This window comes from Pan troglodytes, chromosome 3 (assembly GCF_028858775.2).
Source record: "Pan troglodytes isolate AG18354 chromosome 3, NHGRI_mPanTro3-v2.0_pri, whole genome shotgun sequence".
Taxonomy (NCBI): Eukaryota; Metazoa; Chordata; class Mammalia; order Primates; family Hominidae; genus Pan; species Pan troglodytes.
Window position 1 is genome coordinate 112,472,791 of NC_072401.2, and position 17,771 is coordinate 112,490,561.

Sequence of the window (17,771 nt, forward strand, 5' to 3'; positions counted from 1 at the left end):
ATTTTTAAAAGTATGTAATTTCCCCTCAGAGGTCATGTTAGTTTTTTAAATAAACTGCTCAGCAACCAAAATTTACATTTTGCTGATAAATTTGCCAGAAAGACAATTTCACTATTTATATTATAATTTCAATTTCCACTCATTCACAGCTTATTACAAAATGTAACTTAGAGCCATTTGTATGTGGTGCTAGAATCAGTGAGATAGTATTGTGTAGGACTAATACTTCTAACTTCTCTGCCAGACTTTGGAAATCAATGTTCATTTCACACCCACTCCCTCTCCCCCAATAGTGCTCAACAAATACCAATGCTGGGAGAGATGACCCCTTTTAATTCCTTAATATAGGCCACAGTTCTCTTTGATTTATAGAAGACTGGTAGACTATTTATAAAATATGTATCTGCAAGATGCAGTTTATGAGAAACTTGGCTTTTGGGACACATTAATTCTAACTGCAGATGCAACTTTCATGTTTTATAATATAACCCTGACAGCTGTAATTTCAGATTAAAGATTTTTCATTCACATTCCCATCCTGATTGCTCTGCACGGTCCTTATATTACCTTATTGTCAATAGCAAGTGTTCACCCTATTGGGAGTCATTTAATAACCAGCTGCCATTTAAAGTGTGGACAGAACATTTGTCTCAGCCAGGCCATCTCGAGTAGAGTTCCTCAGCATACAGAGCTGGGACCTCTTCAAGAAAAACAACAGCTGGCCTTCGCTATTGTCCCAACTTTTCCTTTTTTGGGGAGTCCAGTTAAAATAAACACGGACACTCTTGGTGAATTTTCTGAATGCATTTGTGAGTTTGTTATTTTAGTAACCAAATCGTTCCCTCTGTCAGTCTCACCCCCAATCCCTTATCCCACTCTGACCCCATCCACTTCATAGCCCAGGCTTTCATTCTTTCCTGAGTTCTATCAATGTATATTCCTCTTAAAGTCACTTATATTGGTTACGCAGAATTGAGCAACATGAAAATTGTAGGTTTAGTAGATATCATAAAACATCTGCTTTTCAGGAGGCGAATATATCAGTTTTTATAGATTATGTGTTGTAAATGATCAGACTGTAATTAAGAATAATATTAATTATAATAACAAGACAATCTTCCAGGAATAGAATTACAAATCCTGGTTTGTCTATGAAATCTATGTGTCCATTGATATATGAAAATGAATTCATGATTGGCAATGTTTGTATTTAGTGTCTCCCTTTAAATTTCCTTAACTTAACAGCTGGGGATTAGCATCTACAATAGGCAGGGGTGGTAAAAGGAAATAAAAATGAAAAGTAAAGGAAGGCTTAAAAAAAATGGACTCTTTCATGGCTAATTAAACCAGAATACAAATCAATCATTGGAAATAAGTGATGAATTTATTATGCTTGAAGGCTCACTATACCCTGTAGTGTTTGCTATACACTGAAATTACAATTCTCATCAGCTTATAGGGTAATCATTTACCTTCAGCTTTACCTTTATCTATCATATTGATCTGAGACTCAGGCAAGGAATGGAAGGTTGGCAGTCTAAGTAAGTGAGGGGAGTTAAAGTGTCTCAGCTAAGAAACATAGGAACCTCTGCCTAGCAGATGAAGACTTTACTTTATTCTAATTTCAAATGTTAGGAAAGTATCTCAGTCCTAAGTCCACAGGCATATTTAATTCAATAGATGGTAGAGGTGGAAGTTGGGGAATGGTGGCCCCTGGATTTTTCAATTGATTATATCACCTTTACATGCTCCTGGGCTTAATGCAGACTGACAGTTAGGTTTTGGACTGTATTATCAGCACTTATTGGGAAAGGGCTGCAATGTTAAATTCATGCTGGCCTGTAATCCTGGCGTTTTGGGAGGCTGAGGTGGGCAGATGGCTTGAGTGCAGGAGTTCGAGACCAGCCCGGGCAACCACGGCAAAACGCCATCTTTACAAAAAAATACAGAAAGTAGCCAGGAATGGCAGCAGGCACGGCAGCGGGCACCTGTAATCCCAGCTACTAGGGAGGCTGAGGTGGAAGGATCGCTTGAACCTGGGAGATGGAGGTTGCAGTGAGCCACGATCGCACCACTGCTGGGCGACAAAGTGAGACACTGTCTCGGGAAAAAAAAAAAAAAAAAAAAAAAGGCCCAATAGTCAAACATTAAATTAAGATTGAAATACTTTGAAATACTTTTTTTTTCTGTTTATTTTGTGATATTTGATTTCACAGCCACTTCTACATGTCATTTGTCTTCTGGGTAGACTATAATAATAAACTTTTTTCTTTTTCTTGAGAGTCATTCATACTTTTCACATAATGACATGGTTTTTCTTTTTACAAATGTCACGAGCATATCATGAGGGACCATTTAGACCTCTAAATTGGCTCTTGATTTTTGCACTGAAAGAATATAATGGTACACAATGTTTCCAAAATAAAAATATGTTGAATTTATGAATATTTCTCTAGATGTATGTAAATATCTAAAAATTTTGTAAAATGAGAACCAGGTATCCTTTCATAGATACAAGATAAAACATAAGCATGTGACTGACTAAAGCCTAAGGAATGGCAAAAAAAAAAAAGAAAAAATATGTGATTACCTGTGCTTCATAATAAAGGATTGCTGACCTTCTTAATTTGCCCCCTTGCCAATGTGAGATTCACAGACTGGCTCCTACAAGTGAATATTACTTCTTCTGTAGGGATAGTGCCATAACTAAGCTGTTGAACTCTCACCCCTATAAGGCACTTATCTCTCTCTGCTCCAGCTCCATGACCTTGCCCATGGGGCTACCAGGACTTCTCTTGGTTGTCTCAATGCACCTCATATATTAGCCATTACATGCTCTTTCAGAGTGAAAGACCATCACCCAAAACTTGGCCCAACTCTTCTATGTGTCATCATCTGAGGGCAGCAATAAAGAACTAGGCCAGCTGCATCCACTAGAAGAAACCGTGGTCTGAAACATCTGCATTTCAAATCCAGCTCTAGATGAATAATAAATCGAGATGTCTCTGACTTAAATTGGAAAAGAGGTCCCATGACTAATCATGCCTCTTAGAGTAAAAAAAAAAAAATAAGATCATCTTCATTTTCTGCCTCTGCACTTCAGTGCTTACCTGCAGATGGTTAAATACAATTGAGAAAGTAGTTGTTTTAAGCAAGGCCATGAATATTTACCTTCATTTTTTTCTTGTTTTATTAAAAAGAGAAAAGTAAAACAAGTTACTTTTTAAAAATTTAAAGTAGAGAAGGTGCAGCACAGAAAAAAAAAAAAACCCCTATAAAAAGGCAGACCTGTAACATCTAAATTAAATAAAAATTTAGAAGGACCAGGCCTTCCAGTGATGGCTGTTTCATTATTTACTATAAACAAAGCACGGAGACCTCTGGAGGCTAATGGGGCTGTTGATTGGTGTTTACTCATCCCAGCAGGATCTGGTTTCTGATAATCTAGGACTCCTGTGTACTGATGAGTGTAGGCTGGTGGTGAACTAGTAGAGCCCATTTCAAGGTAGGAGAGAATGGCTTGTAAGTTCTTTGTGGCTAGGTTGAGCTGAAAGACTTTGTTTATTTAGAATTCCTCCCAAGTCCTCTAGGACCCTAGCAAGGGCTGCAGAAGTCAAATTTCCTAACGTCCTGTGTGTCTTTGTAGAAGAATCTGGTTGGTAAAAGGCTAAATAAGAAATCTACCACATTCTTCAAAGGAGCCCAGGACATTTTATCAGATATTTATTGTTTCCTTTTACATAGTGATGTTTTGGTAGATTGTTGTTTAAGCATAAGCTATTTCAAACTGAACGAGGACAATTATTAACATTTGCTCTAAGAGTGAATTTTTCAGAAAAAAACAAAGGTAATCTACATTTTATCGACATTTTAATTTTCTTTGCTTTCATGGCCTTTTAGATTTAAGACCTAAAAGCAGATATCAAGATGATTTTGACAAGTTCTGCCACAGAAACTTGGAGCTTCGTTATAAGCAAGCTCCCATGAGAAAGTTTATTCCCTTATGGTGGTTGTTCTGGATAAGAAATATAACTTTTGGATGCTTAACCCAATGATGATCCCAACTTTTTGTGGTCTGACGACCATTGATTATGTGATTTCCGTCTTAGAACCACGGAGATAGTGTATGCAATAATGGCTTTGGATAAACTCAGTGACATTACACTTAAACCATAGTGAGTGCTAATACCTAGTAGCTATTTGATCTTGTCAGAATCATTTCTTTTCTGCCTCCAACCGAATTACCACAATTCTGCTTCTCCACCAAAAGGAATGAGGCACTGCTTTCCATTTATCCAATTAGGCTTTGCTGAGGATCACATTTTGATTGAAATGCAAAATTTGAAAGCCCACTGATTTGTTATAATTTCAGTAGTTTCAACACATATGTTTTAAGCTTGCTGCAGTTTAGAGAAGGATGTTTCACATTTCTTATCATTTTGTTATGTCTTTATCATTCATCATTAATAGTCCTAATTAAATTTACCATATTTCTCTTTCAGAATCTGTGTTTAAAAAGAAGTTATAGCTTAAAAGATGGTATATAACTAGTATAAGAGTAAAACAGTTCTCTCAATCTGTTTCTTCATCCCAGAATGACATTTTATGACTACCAAATACATATATCTCTTCTTAGTGAATGTTAGTTTTTTAAAAAATATTGATAGAAGTGGACAAAGGTAAACCAGTAATTTAAAAAATTAATTTGCTGATTGTGTAAGAAAAGATAAATCTTATATCTATTAATCCATCAAGAAGTGTTTATTGAGCAGCTACCATTATATCTAAAATGGTGACAGATATTGTGCAAAGTAAAGGAAAAGAATATTCTGGATTCTCTCAAGGGAACCACATGAGGCAGACATGACACATAGGAAAACACTGGATAACACAGACAAGCACATAAGTGCGTGTTGGGTTACGCAGTTGAGCTAATTAGCAAGACAGAAATTCAGTGATGAGCATGGGCTAAGGAGAAGTTGTTTGGAAGAAGCAGAGTGGCGAATAAATCTTCACAAAAGGCCTGAATTAGAGAAGAGAGGAAAAGGCAAAATGTGGGTCACACATGCTATGTGATCAGAAGCCAATAAAAAGGAACTAGTCTGAAGAGAAGAGCTAGTTTTAAGAAAAAGTGTTCAGATAGCTAGCAGGATTGAAATCCAGAAACAGAATTTTCATTCTGTGTATTTGTTAAGAGGGAGCCACTGCTGGCTTTGAGGCAGAGAAGTAAAACTCCATAAAAATACGTAGAATATGTAATTTGAATAAGGGAAAAATCTAGGGCCAGTGAATAGGGAGGCTTAAGCATAGATGGGCAATGGAGATTGAGCAAAAACTATTTGTACAGGATTAATTTTGCATTTAAATATGTTTTAGTTTTATTATTGAATATTCACATTAAAGAACTGAAATTTGTTATGCTTTGCTTTTCTATAACTTTTTATCTTGATTTTTTAAATAATATTCCAAAACTACATTGACATGTTTTTTAAGTTTTATAATTATGTTATAATAATGACATGCATACACTGAAGACATTTTAAAAAATACTAAACCAGTAAAAACATAAATTAAAATCACATAAAATTCCACTTTACTTTGAAATCGTTACCATTAATATTATAGCATACAATTTTTAAGTTACTTCTGTACTCACATTTTTGCTGTCAAAAAATAGCATAATACAATACCCTTATTCTATAGTCTCCTTTTTTAAACTGGAGTATATAATGAACTTTTTCCTGTGACATTTCAATAGTATTCTATAATGCCAATTTAAATGGTTGTATTGTACTGCATGGTAGAAATAGACCATGTTTATTTCCTTAGTGTCCTACTCTTGAGTTTTAAGTAGTTGCCAAGTTTTCTTATGAAAATGGTTGCATAAACATCCTTGTAGCTAGATCTTTGAGTGCATATAAGATAATTGTTGATATTATAGTGAAGTCAAAATTATTTATTAACATTTGGCTTAAAAATAAACACACTAGTAATTTAGATTTTTTTAAAGCAGGTTACTAAAGTTCCTGCCATGTGCAATTTGCACTGCTAGGTGTCATGTAAAATGAATTATACAAGTTAAAGCCCATACTGTTATATAGTACCAGATAGGATGCCCAAGATACAGCCTGCCCAATTCATACTCTAGGAATGGAAAATTTTGATTTTAGAGAACACTAAAAAATGAGTTGGGAGGGTAGTTTTGGACCCACCCTCAGGTAGTAGTGGTGTGATTATAGACTAAGGAGTTTATAAATGATTCAACCAATTAAGATTTTAAAAACATATCTTTTGTACATTTAAAATGCTTTAAGGCAGAGTGATGAAGGTATGAAGATTGAAGTGAAGAGAAGAATATTTATAGCTAGGGATCCAAAATGGAAGGTTACTGCCATTTTGTAGGGTGTGTGACCATGGGGTCATGGAGATACAAACTGTCAGGGAGGAAGAGGCAGGCATAAACTGAAAGAGAACCTTCAGTTAATGTGGCTCTCAGTTTTCTTGATCTGGGAGGACTGGAGCCAAAGACATAATCACCAATAACCACAGCAAAGGCAGTGGAGGGACTGAGTGGGAAACCCCTAGATCTGCAATCAGTTGTAATGGAAGAACCAAAGTTTTCTTTGAAACTTAGAATAGCATAATGAAGTAGGATGAACATATTCTTTGTAAGATGTTCAAAACTCCTCAAATCATGTAACAAATTAAGGAAAAAAAACCAGGAAAGAAGCATTAAAGAATAAATTCTGGTATTAGTAAAGTTCTAAAATAATTCGTTTTTATAAGATATACATGCTCTTGCTTTGCATATTATTTTAATAAACAGATTCACTCTATGTCAAGCATTTACATTAACTTTTTCCAGTAGTCTAACAGCTATTGAAACCAGAATCTCCCAACAATAAAAAAAATTTCTTTTAATTTTTTTCTACTAATATTTTTTACACATTTACCCAACACAAACTTCTCAATCTCTGCTCAAGTTTATCTTGTCCTTATTTTAAAAAGTAAAAGCTATTTTTTACTGGGTACTTATTATGTACCAGACAGGTGCAAAATATTCTATGGGAAAATTATCTTGTTTACACTTAATGTCATGGAACTTGTTTTTGAAAAATGCTTTGCAACTGTTGCCATTGCTATTAGCTAGAGAGTATGAAAACAGTTATGGAATGGATAGTTCTGAAATCTTATTTTAATGTGACTATCCCCTCATGTCTATTTAATCTCTCTTTATCTGGATACATGGCTATGATAATTAATTTCTACTGAGTTCTAAGGGATGCTATCATAGTGCCATTTAAAAACTTCACTATGGGCTTATATTATCATTGCTTTTTGAATAATTGTAATAGCATGTCCATGATATTGCAATTGTTTTTACCTTTAATACTGAAGAAACTTTAAATATATGATTCATTTGCAAATATAAATGCACAGCATAATGCAAATTATGTAATTAATTTGGCTTTTGGAAGTAGGGTTATACCAAGACCTAAATAAATGCCTTTGTGTTTGAGCAATGAAGTGATCAAACTATCTTCTGCCTTCTTTCAGCTGAGTTTCCTTTCCCATGGAAGTTTCCCTCTCTCCTGCAGAAAATTTGGCTGTAAAAGATGTGCATGCAAATGTCCACAGGTGTTGAGCCTATAGCATAATGTCAGGCACTCAAATGAACAGCACAGGAGCTTAGTAAACTATACATGCATCTGCAAATAATTGCCCATGGTTACTGAAATTGGGCCAACAGAGTTTTTTTTTTTTTTTCTTAAAGACCCTATGTATATGTTGCTCTTAACTTGCTCCAGATTTTGTTTCTAAGTTGCACCCACAATTTCTAAAGGTACAGACCAGAATAAGACCACCTTTTTTCTATAGAATATTTCATATACTTGAGACCCAGAAATATGTAAATGTTTTTTCTATGTTAAGCTTACAGAGATTTTATGTGTATGATTTAAGCTTAATGTATAGGAAAAATATTGAAAAAGAATGCTTGCATCTTTTGCACCATAAGTCTTTAAGACACTATTCATTCTGTGGTTCAACTCTTCCTGAGTAAAGACCTACAAGATAAATTTCTTTTAGAACTTAGCTGCAGCAGAAAAACAAAATTCACCTTAAAAATTAACAGCTATGCTTCATTATATTGGCCAAGAGAATTAGACATTTCAATTTTTCCTAGTCATTTGGCTCAGTGTAATGTAGACAGGTTATATGTGAGAGAGATATATATATTTATATATATATATAAAATTTCATTTTAATCCTTCAGTTCAAGTCAATACAAAATGACACAGCGACATAATTGGAAAACACATTCATTAGGAAGACTGATAGTAACATCCTATCATGGGAACTGCAGTACTCCTATTTCTATCCAAGAACTCACTCAGAATTGTTAAAGATGTTATGCTCACTGCCCTCATTCTCACTCCCAGTGTTGCTTTCTATGTTAGGTCTCCATTATTTTATACACTTGTCTCCTTCATTCCAGTCTGTTTCCTTTGAAGCCATCCAAAATATTACCACAGGTTTTCTCTATAATGGAAATCTTCGCATTTCTCTCACTTGCTTTTGAGCCGTAAATGACTCCCCAAGGATCTACCATAAAATAAAGGGTTGTGGGATGATTTGTAGCTGTTATATCAAAAAAGCATTCTCTATTCAAATACATTGGAAAGTTTTTTGGAGTTAAATGGATTTCTTTATTGCAAGACTACTCAGAGCCTTTAGTGTTCTAAGGTTGATGGGAACCACAGAGAGAGCTATAGAAAGGTATGTATAATTTCTCAGACATATGTATACATAGTACCCTTTTTTGTGGAGGTTTGGGGGCACAAATGGGTGGAGAACTACTCTTTGGGAAACAGGTAACTGCAAAAAGAATTTCCAAGTCCTTCTTCTTACAGAGAGTATCCTCTACACCCTCATCCCATCTGCTTTCTCAGCCTCATCTTGGCCATAATATACACTGTACTTAAGCTGGAGTATGTGCTATTTCTGGGCCACATCATGCTTTCTCATCTGAGTGTGAGTTTATACTGTTTTATTTGCTTATGAACACATTTCCCCCTTTCTGCTAGTGTATTAGTCCATTCTCATACTTCTGTAAAGAACTGTCTGGGACTGGGAAATTTATAAAGGAAAGAGGTTTAATTAACTCACAGTTCAGCATGGCTGGGGAGGCCTCAGGAAATTTACAATCATGGCAGAAGGTAAAGGAGGAAGCAAGGCACCTTCTTCACAAAGCAGCAGGAAGGACAAGTGCAGACTGAATGGGGCAAGAGCCCCTTATAAAGCCGTCAGGTTTTGTGAGAACTCACTCACTATCATAAGAATAGCATGGAGGAAACCCTCCCCCCACCATGATGCAATTACCTCCACCTGGTCTCTCCTTTAACACCTGGGGATTATGGGGATTACAGGGATTATAATTCAAGATGAGATTTGGGTGGAGACACAAAGCCTAACCATATCAGCATGCAAAATTCATTGTCATTCTTCAAGATCCAGTTCAGATTTCTCCATTTCTATGAAGAATTTCTTCTTCTTTTTCTAAGGCAGAACTATTCCCTCCTTCTTCCTGTTGTCACTGAACTTTTTCTCAAGCTTCTATTATTGAATGAATCACTGTACATTATTCATTTATTTCATCACACAAATCTTTTATTTTTATAAAGAAAGCACACTCACAATTTAAACTTCCTATTAAATGTAAAGATGAATATGGGTTAGCTAGTCTCCATAGATGCTCCTCTCCTCAATGAACCACACATACAAGATTTCATACCACCGAGTACTCTCTTACCCCTTGTAGCTGGGCTAGCCCTGTAATTTGCTGTTGATCACTAGACTCTTGTAAAAAGATACTACATAACTTTGGAGGCTAGTCATAAAAAGCCTTGCATTTTTCAAATGGATCTCATGGAATGCTCATTCTAGGGGAAGCTAAACACCATGTAAGAAGGATGACTACTGTGAGACCACTGTGATGTGAGGAAGTTCAGGCTAGTTATGTGACGAGAGACAGAGAAAGAGAGAGAGAGAGAGCCCAGACAGCACTGTGCTCTTCCAGACATTCCAGACAAGGTACCAGACATGTGAAAGAACTTATTTTGTATCTCCAGCCCAAACACTATCTAACTGCAACTGCAAATTCATGACAGCTGTCCAGCTGAGTCCAGTCAATTTGGAAGTGGGATAATGTACACACACACACACACACACACACACACACACACACACACACACCGCATTCCCTTTAGGACCAGTTGAGGGTGGAAGCTGAAAGTAGGTTAAGGAGACTATTAGTAAAGTCTGTCTTAAAAATGTCAGCGGATTTCTTTTAGTTGTGCATTTTAATATTCAGGAAAAGACATAGAAAAAAAGAAAAAAAAATCTGTTCAGTTTTCAAGTAAAATCTAGAGGAAGCATTTCTGAGACAATTACTTGCTAGATTCAAAAATAAAACCATTTCTCTTTTCCGTCTTCTCCAACCAGCAAGAGGCTCTTAAAAGAAGAAATGCCTCAGGTAAGGATAAAAACTAGGGTGCTACCAGGAAAACATCATCTTAGGGTAAATATTTCAAGATTCTTTGTTAAGAATTCAAAGATGTTTACAGTGTGCTTGGTAGGTCCCTCAGGTAGAACATGTATTGACAATTTTTTTTTATTATTATTATAAAGAGCCAGATAGTAAATATTTTGGGTTTTGCAGGCTACATAAGATCTTTGTCCTATATTCTTTGCTGTTTGTTTGTTTACTGTGGTACAATATACAGAACATGTAATTTATCATTAGAGACATATAGCGCATTCATAGTGTCATGTAACCTTCATCACTATCTAGTTACAGAACATTGTTATCACTCCAAAAGAAAAACCCACACTCATTGAGCTGTCATTTTCCATCCTCTACTCCTCCCTGCACTGACAATCACTAAACTGCTTTCTGACTCTATGGATTTTCCTTTTCTGGATATGTTATATCAATGGAATCATACGTTACGGGGTCTTTGTGTCTGCTTTCTTTTATTTAACATAATACTTCCAAGGATCATTCCAGCTGCAGCATGTGTCAGTATTTCATTACTTTTTATAGCTGAATAATACATATTCAATGGTATGAATATACATCATTTTGCTTATTCATTCATCAGTCCATGGACATTTGGTTGTTTCTACCTTTTGGCTATTATGTATAATGCTGCTATGACCATTCATGCACAAATTTTTCTTTGAGCTCCTTTTTAATTATTTTGGGTATATACTCAGGAGTGGAATTGCTGAGTCATATGGCAATTCTGTTTACTGTAGAACTGCCAAATTGTTTTCCACAGTCACTGCACAATTTTACATTTCCATCAACAATGTATGAGTTTTCTAATTTCTTCATGTCTTTGGCAACACTTGTTTGTTTTGTTTTATTTTTTAGTCTAGCTATCCCAAAGGGTGTAGAGTTGTATCTCATGGTGGTTTTAATTTGCATTTCTCTAATGGCTAATGACACTGTGCTTCTTTTCATGTACTTGTTGGATATTTGTATATGTTCTTTAGTAAAATGTCTATTCAAATCCTTTATTCATTTTCAAAATTAGGTTGTTTGCATTTTTGTCATTTAATTGTAAGAGTTTTTATTTTAAATATATTCTAGATATTAAACCTTGTTAGATATATTATTTGAAAATATTTTCTCTCATTCTGTGGGTTATCCTTTTTCTCTTTTGATAATGTCTTTTGATGCATAAAAGTTTTACATTCTGTGAAGTATAATTTATGTGCACAGAAGTTTTAAATTTGTATGAAGTATAATTTTTCTGTGTTTTCTTTTATTGCCTGTCCTTTTGACATCATATTTAAGAAACCACTGCCAAATCCAAGGTCATGAAGATTACTCCTTTGTTTTCTCCTAATACTTTAAAAATTTTAGCTTATATTGTGTCTTTGATTCATTTTCGGTCAATTTTCATGGATACTATGAGATAGGAATCCAACTTTAATTTTTTGCGTGTGGCTATCGAGTTGTCTTAGCACCATGGTCTCCTCCCCACGTTGAATAGTGTTAGAACTCTTGTTTAAAATCAATTGACCATAGATGTATGGGTTTATTTCTGGACTTGTTTCAGTTTACTTCCAATGATTTATATGTCTATCCTTATGCCAGTATAACAATGTTTTTATTACTGTAGGTTTATGGTATGTTTGAAATTGGAAAGTGTGGAGTCTCCAACTTTGTGCTCCTTTTTAAAGATTGTTTAGGCTATTTGTGATTCTTACAATTCCACATACATTTTACGATCAGTCTTCCAATTTTTGCCACAAAGGATACTGGTATTTTGATTAAGATTGTATATTAAATTTGTGGATTGCTTTGTGTAGTGTTACCATCTGAACAATTTTAAGTTTTCTAATCCATGAACATGGGATGTTGTTCCACTTATTTAGGAATTCTTTAATTTATTTCAACAATATTTTGTTGTTTTCAGTGTACTATTATTTGTGTTTTACAATCCTTTCAAAATGTAAAAAATAATATTCTTAACTTGCAGGCCTAACGAAAACAGGCTGTGGGTTAGATTAGGTCTATGGGCCATGGTTTGCCAAACCCTGAGATAGCCAAAAATCCTTCTAAGAATCTTAAGTACGTGCCTCTTAAATTTCTATGGTAGAAAATTAGGTTTCTAAGGATCTTAGATATGTTTTCCCACAGCACGTTGACTCTCATCCCAAAGAGAAAAAGGAGCCTCTTGAAGAGATTTTTGGTTTTGTCATTTGTTTGATGGATTAGACTATAATTTTACACACAGGAAGCCCACAGTATTTTTAAAGCAATTATACCATCTTGAACCAAAAGAAATAGATGGAGTTCAAAACAAAGGGACACTTTGTGGCCCCAAATTTTTACAGGTAAGAAACAGAAAAAGCTACTCTGTTGCAAACATGGGCCACTGCTTATCAAAGTGAACGCTGATGGGCGGAACCAAAAACAAGAGAGTGGCACTAAAAATCAGTGAGAACCATCATCAAGAGTAGGAAATGGGTTCTGCTCAAGGAATTGGCAACATTTGCTTAATTTCAGAATTTTCATAGACCAGTTACCCCCTGCCTCTATTTCTAATGACAGTGTTGATTGCAGCTTCACTGGACCATGTGTGCCCATTGTATATTTGACATGTGGGGAGGTGGGATTGACAACTTTTCTTTTTAGCGTGCATGTCTTTAGACTGAGAGGGATACACATAAGGACTTTCAATGACATGTGAATCTTATTTAAATGAAGTAATCTTAGACTTAAGTCTGATTCTGTGATGGAATGAGACTTTTGGTGACCTTGTGAAGGGAGTGTATATATTCTGCAAGTGGGAGGAATGTAAATAATTTGTGGCCAAAGTGATAAAAGATGGTCACAAATTCTTTGTCATATTTCCCATAAGGAGAAATTCATCCCACTCATTACTCATTAAATCTGGGTTGGCCATGGGCTGCTTAACCAATACATTAGGTGGTAGTGGAAGTGACACTGACTCAGTTTCACTCCCAAGCCTTAAGAAGGCCAGAGGGTTTGGCTTTTGTACTATGGGAGAGCAATGAGTCTTCACATAAGAAGAGGGATCACATGGAGAACAGTGACTTGACACTATAGATGAGGAGAGAGGCTTAGTCACCCTGTGCCTGGCAACTCATTTGAGTGTCTCTAATACCTTTAGTCACACTACTATCTGACTGCAATTGCTTGAGAAACTCCAGAGAGCCCAACAGGAAAAAATTGCTTAGTTGAGCTCAATTAATCTATAGAATCACGAGAGATTAAAAAAAATGTTTTACATTAAGCCACTAAACTAAATTTGAAGGTAAATTGTTGTGCAACAAGAGATAACCCAAACACTTGGGAAAACTTCTAAGCCCATATAGATAGGAAAAATGAATGCAGCCACTTAGGTAACAAGAATGAAGCTACTAATTCTAGAAGAATGACTACATGTCCAATATGGATAGCAAAACTTAGACACAAAGGAATGATAATTTCATACATATCACCATCTGTCTTAGATAACTAGAAGCAGGCAAAGAGTGTATGTCTCAGTGAGGCTCATGCAACTGCATCCATTTCCCGCATCCACTTTTTTTCAGAATCAATCAGAAACTGGATTCCTTTTGAAATAGCTGAAGGAAGATGTCTGAGCGTTTAACTTAGAAGTTTCTCCTGAAGTTAACAGTGAGGCTAATAATGTCTATTCCATTGAGATCTGTAGAGCAGCACCAAAGCACGGAGAAGAAGGAGGGCATATCACTAACAGTTTATGTAATATCTGATATATTTGTATCTGAGTAGCCCGGTAATGTAATCAGTTCCATCTCCCATAAACTTAGTCCAAAATCTTACCATTGACATTAGCCAAAGAACAACTAGACATATGAGTCTCCCAGCGCTTCTGGTCTCATCTCATGGGTTATGTGTCCTATGGTTTTCTACCATAGTGGAAATCAACATTTCCTCAGATAAGCATATCTCTAGATCAATTTAGAAAGTCCCATAATTTTTTGTTTTTATTTTTTGGTAGTGGTGTTAGTGGAGTTTTGGACTTAGAAATTGCTATTTATTTATTTATTTTTCTGACTCTATCAGACAGAGGCCCTATTCTTTCTGACACAAGCAATCTTTATTTAGGGACTCCAACAATTGGTGGAAACTCTGGAGGACTAATCTACTCAGCAGAGTCTGTGTCCTAGTGTATCTTTTACAGGAAGACTGAGTCTCTGTGCATTTACTTCAGTAGGTCTGTGGTAATGCCATCTCTGGCCAGAACCTTCTCTTATGAGTTTCTTGAATGAAAACCATCAAGTGCTTAATCTGCTTTTGCATATAGTCATTGCTGAAGGATATGGTGAAAGTAATCCTAGCCCAGTGGATCACAGACTCGAGTTGACATTTGAAGTGAGTAGTAGAAAGAGGGAGAAAGAAAATTAATCTAAAACTGGCCTTTGTTGGCATTTTAACGTAATTATATATAAATGCTTGTCTATCTTGCTATACTGTGAGCTACTTAACAATAATTCCATCTTAGCCAATTTTGAGGTTCCTAGTATTTATCACAAGGAACTGACAAGTAATCTTGTTAAATTATAACCAGTATATTGTAGTGGTTAAAAGTATGGACCCTGGAAGCAGACTGCCTGGGTTCAAGTTCCTGCTCTACTAATTTCAAGCTGTGCGTTCTTGGACCAGTTACTTAACATTTCTGGGGCCTTTGTTTCTTCTCCTGTAAAATGGGAATTATGAACTCATCTCCTAGGATTGTTGTGAGAATTAAATGAAGTAATGTACACCAATTGCTTAGAAAATTGGCTGGCACAAAATAAGCACTATAAAACATTATCTATTATTATTGTTAACATAAAGCAGACATGCTGAAAATCAGAATTTATCTCTTATAAATAGGCACAACCACAATGCCAAGAAGTCAAAGCAATATTGATCATTAAACTGAACAGTTTGCCTGCATTGTTTTTTTTAAAGGTTGGCATTATTATACCCATCTTTTATCTAAGGAAACAATGGCTTAGAGAAGTTGAATAACTTGTCCAAGATCACATAGCTAGTTAGTGGCACATCCAGGACTTATTAGTAGGTGGTCTCAATTCAAAACTTGTGCTCTTAACCTTTGTACTGTTTCAGATGCTATCACAAGTAATACAGAAATACAGTAGAGAAAATGGCTCACTTTGCTGGATAGTCAGGGAGGCCTCGCTGAGGAGGCAAGTTCAAAAATTACTAAGTGGATCAAAAGAAAAAAGTTTCCATTCAATCTTTTCTCATTTTTAGAACAGTTTATCTAACATACCCAGGCACTTTATTGAGTAGGAGAAAAAAATCCCTATTTTGAAATTACTTACATATGTTTTATATCCAGTTTTACTTAAGCCCTTAAATTCAAATTTCCAAATCTTCTTATTCTATTTAAAAATTTCCACTTTTTATGTAAAAGTAGGACAGTTATCTTTCAGGAGACTCTTTGAATAAAACCTGACTAACCCAAGTTGAAAACACTAAATTCTGCTTTAAATAATCAGTTACATTTATAAACTTAATTAAATTACCTTAACATTTTCATTTACATGTTAATATGAACACGTATAAACTTAAAACACTTGATGTTTTAAACACTTACATGCCTTACCAATAAATTTATTACTCTAACAGGAAAAAGGGTCCCAAGTGTTTAAATGCTTAAATGGCTCTGAAATACGTTTTAAAAAATTAGTATTCTTGAAAATAGGATTTTTAAACCTTTACTTTGTAAAATGTAGACCCTCATATATTTTAATTGGGAAGTTGATTCTTCCAATTATTTTTTTCCTGGTCTGTATCAAATCAGCATGAATTTCAAAGACAGAGCACTACTTTTTGAAGTATTGAAATGTAATTAAGCACTTAAAAATGAATATATGCTTCACTTTTACTTTTGAGTGATAATAGAAAGTATTTTGGTATTATTGGGAAGTTATCATTATGGCAATTACTTACCACTGTCCTAATTCAGCTCTTTTAAAAGGTGTTGATAAGGCACTTTTGGGTAAAGCAACTTACATTTTTTGATAAAACATTTTAAAATATATTGTAGCTTACACTTTCCAGACTTTCATTAAATTCACCTATCTTTCTAAATATTTTTTATAGTTTCATTTTCATTGTTCCTTACCAGTCTTTTAGATGACAGAACATAAAAATATGTCAAAATAAGAATAATCAAGGGCTATGCCTCTATTTTCATTTATGCCATGTAAAAATATTTTTCTATATACTATATGCACATGAACTTTAGGTGGTCATGGGAAGTCAAAAGTAGCCAAGCAGAGATGAGTAGAATCAGCATTATTTTTGCTATCTACGGAATAAATAAAACACTGAACCTGAGTCATTAGTTTAATTATGGAGTAGTAAATTACAAATAATTAATAATTAAACTTAAGAAGTGAACATGAAAACAAAACACAGAGTTAAAAATAGGCTTCTTTGATAAAAGCAGAATATAAAAACAAATTGCTATGATAATTTTGCTAATGGAACTGCTTTGAACCAGGATAGTGGAAAACGATAGACTCCCTTGATGGTCTGTAACTTCATTTTCTTTAAAGAAGGCAGGCAGATCTTTGGCATTGAGAAAAGAGGGAAAGAGTTATTTTTATAATACTGGATAATAGCTTGAAATCCAAGAGTTACTAAATGAATGCAAGGGACTAAGCTATCTTACTTTAATGCGGCAATCTGCATCTTTAAATCTTTGGCAGAAAATACTCAATGTTTCTTTATGTCTTTTATCCTCTTATTGTTCATTTGGTGAATCCCTGTATTAACTTTTCATTGTTTTGTTTCTCACACCAATACTATAGTTCTTGTTTACCATTACTTCTATAACATTCCTTCTTTCCCGCAGGTAAGACAGGATGCCAGAGTGGCCTTATATTTGTGTAGTGAGAATTACACTTGGGTTACCGAATAAAGGAGAGCAGTCCTACTCAGATACCTACTGTGTCTGGGCTATGATGGGCACCTCACCCTTTCTGGGAATTTTCTCTGTGGGCATGGTGGGACACATATCCTTTGTTTGCTTTTGAGCTCATTTCATAGCTTCTGAAACACTGATCTGGTTCTTCCCTGAAGAAGGTATGACATTATCTCAGTTGAAAGAGAAAATATGTGTCTTCTATGTTTTGAGCTTAGTTGATGTGAACATATTGACTTGGGTTGTCCAATCTCAAATTTCATA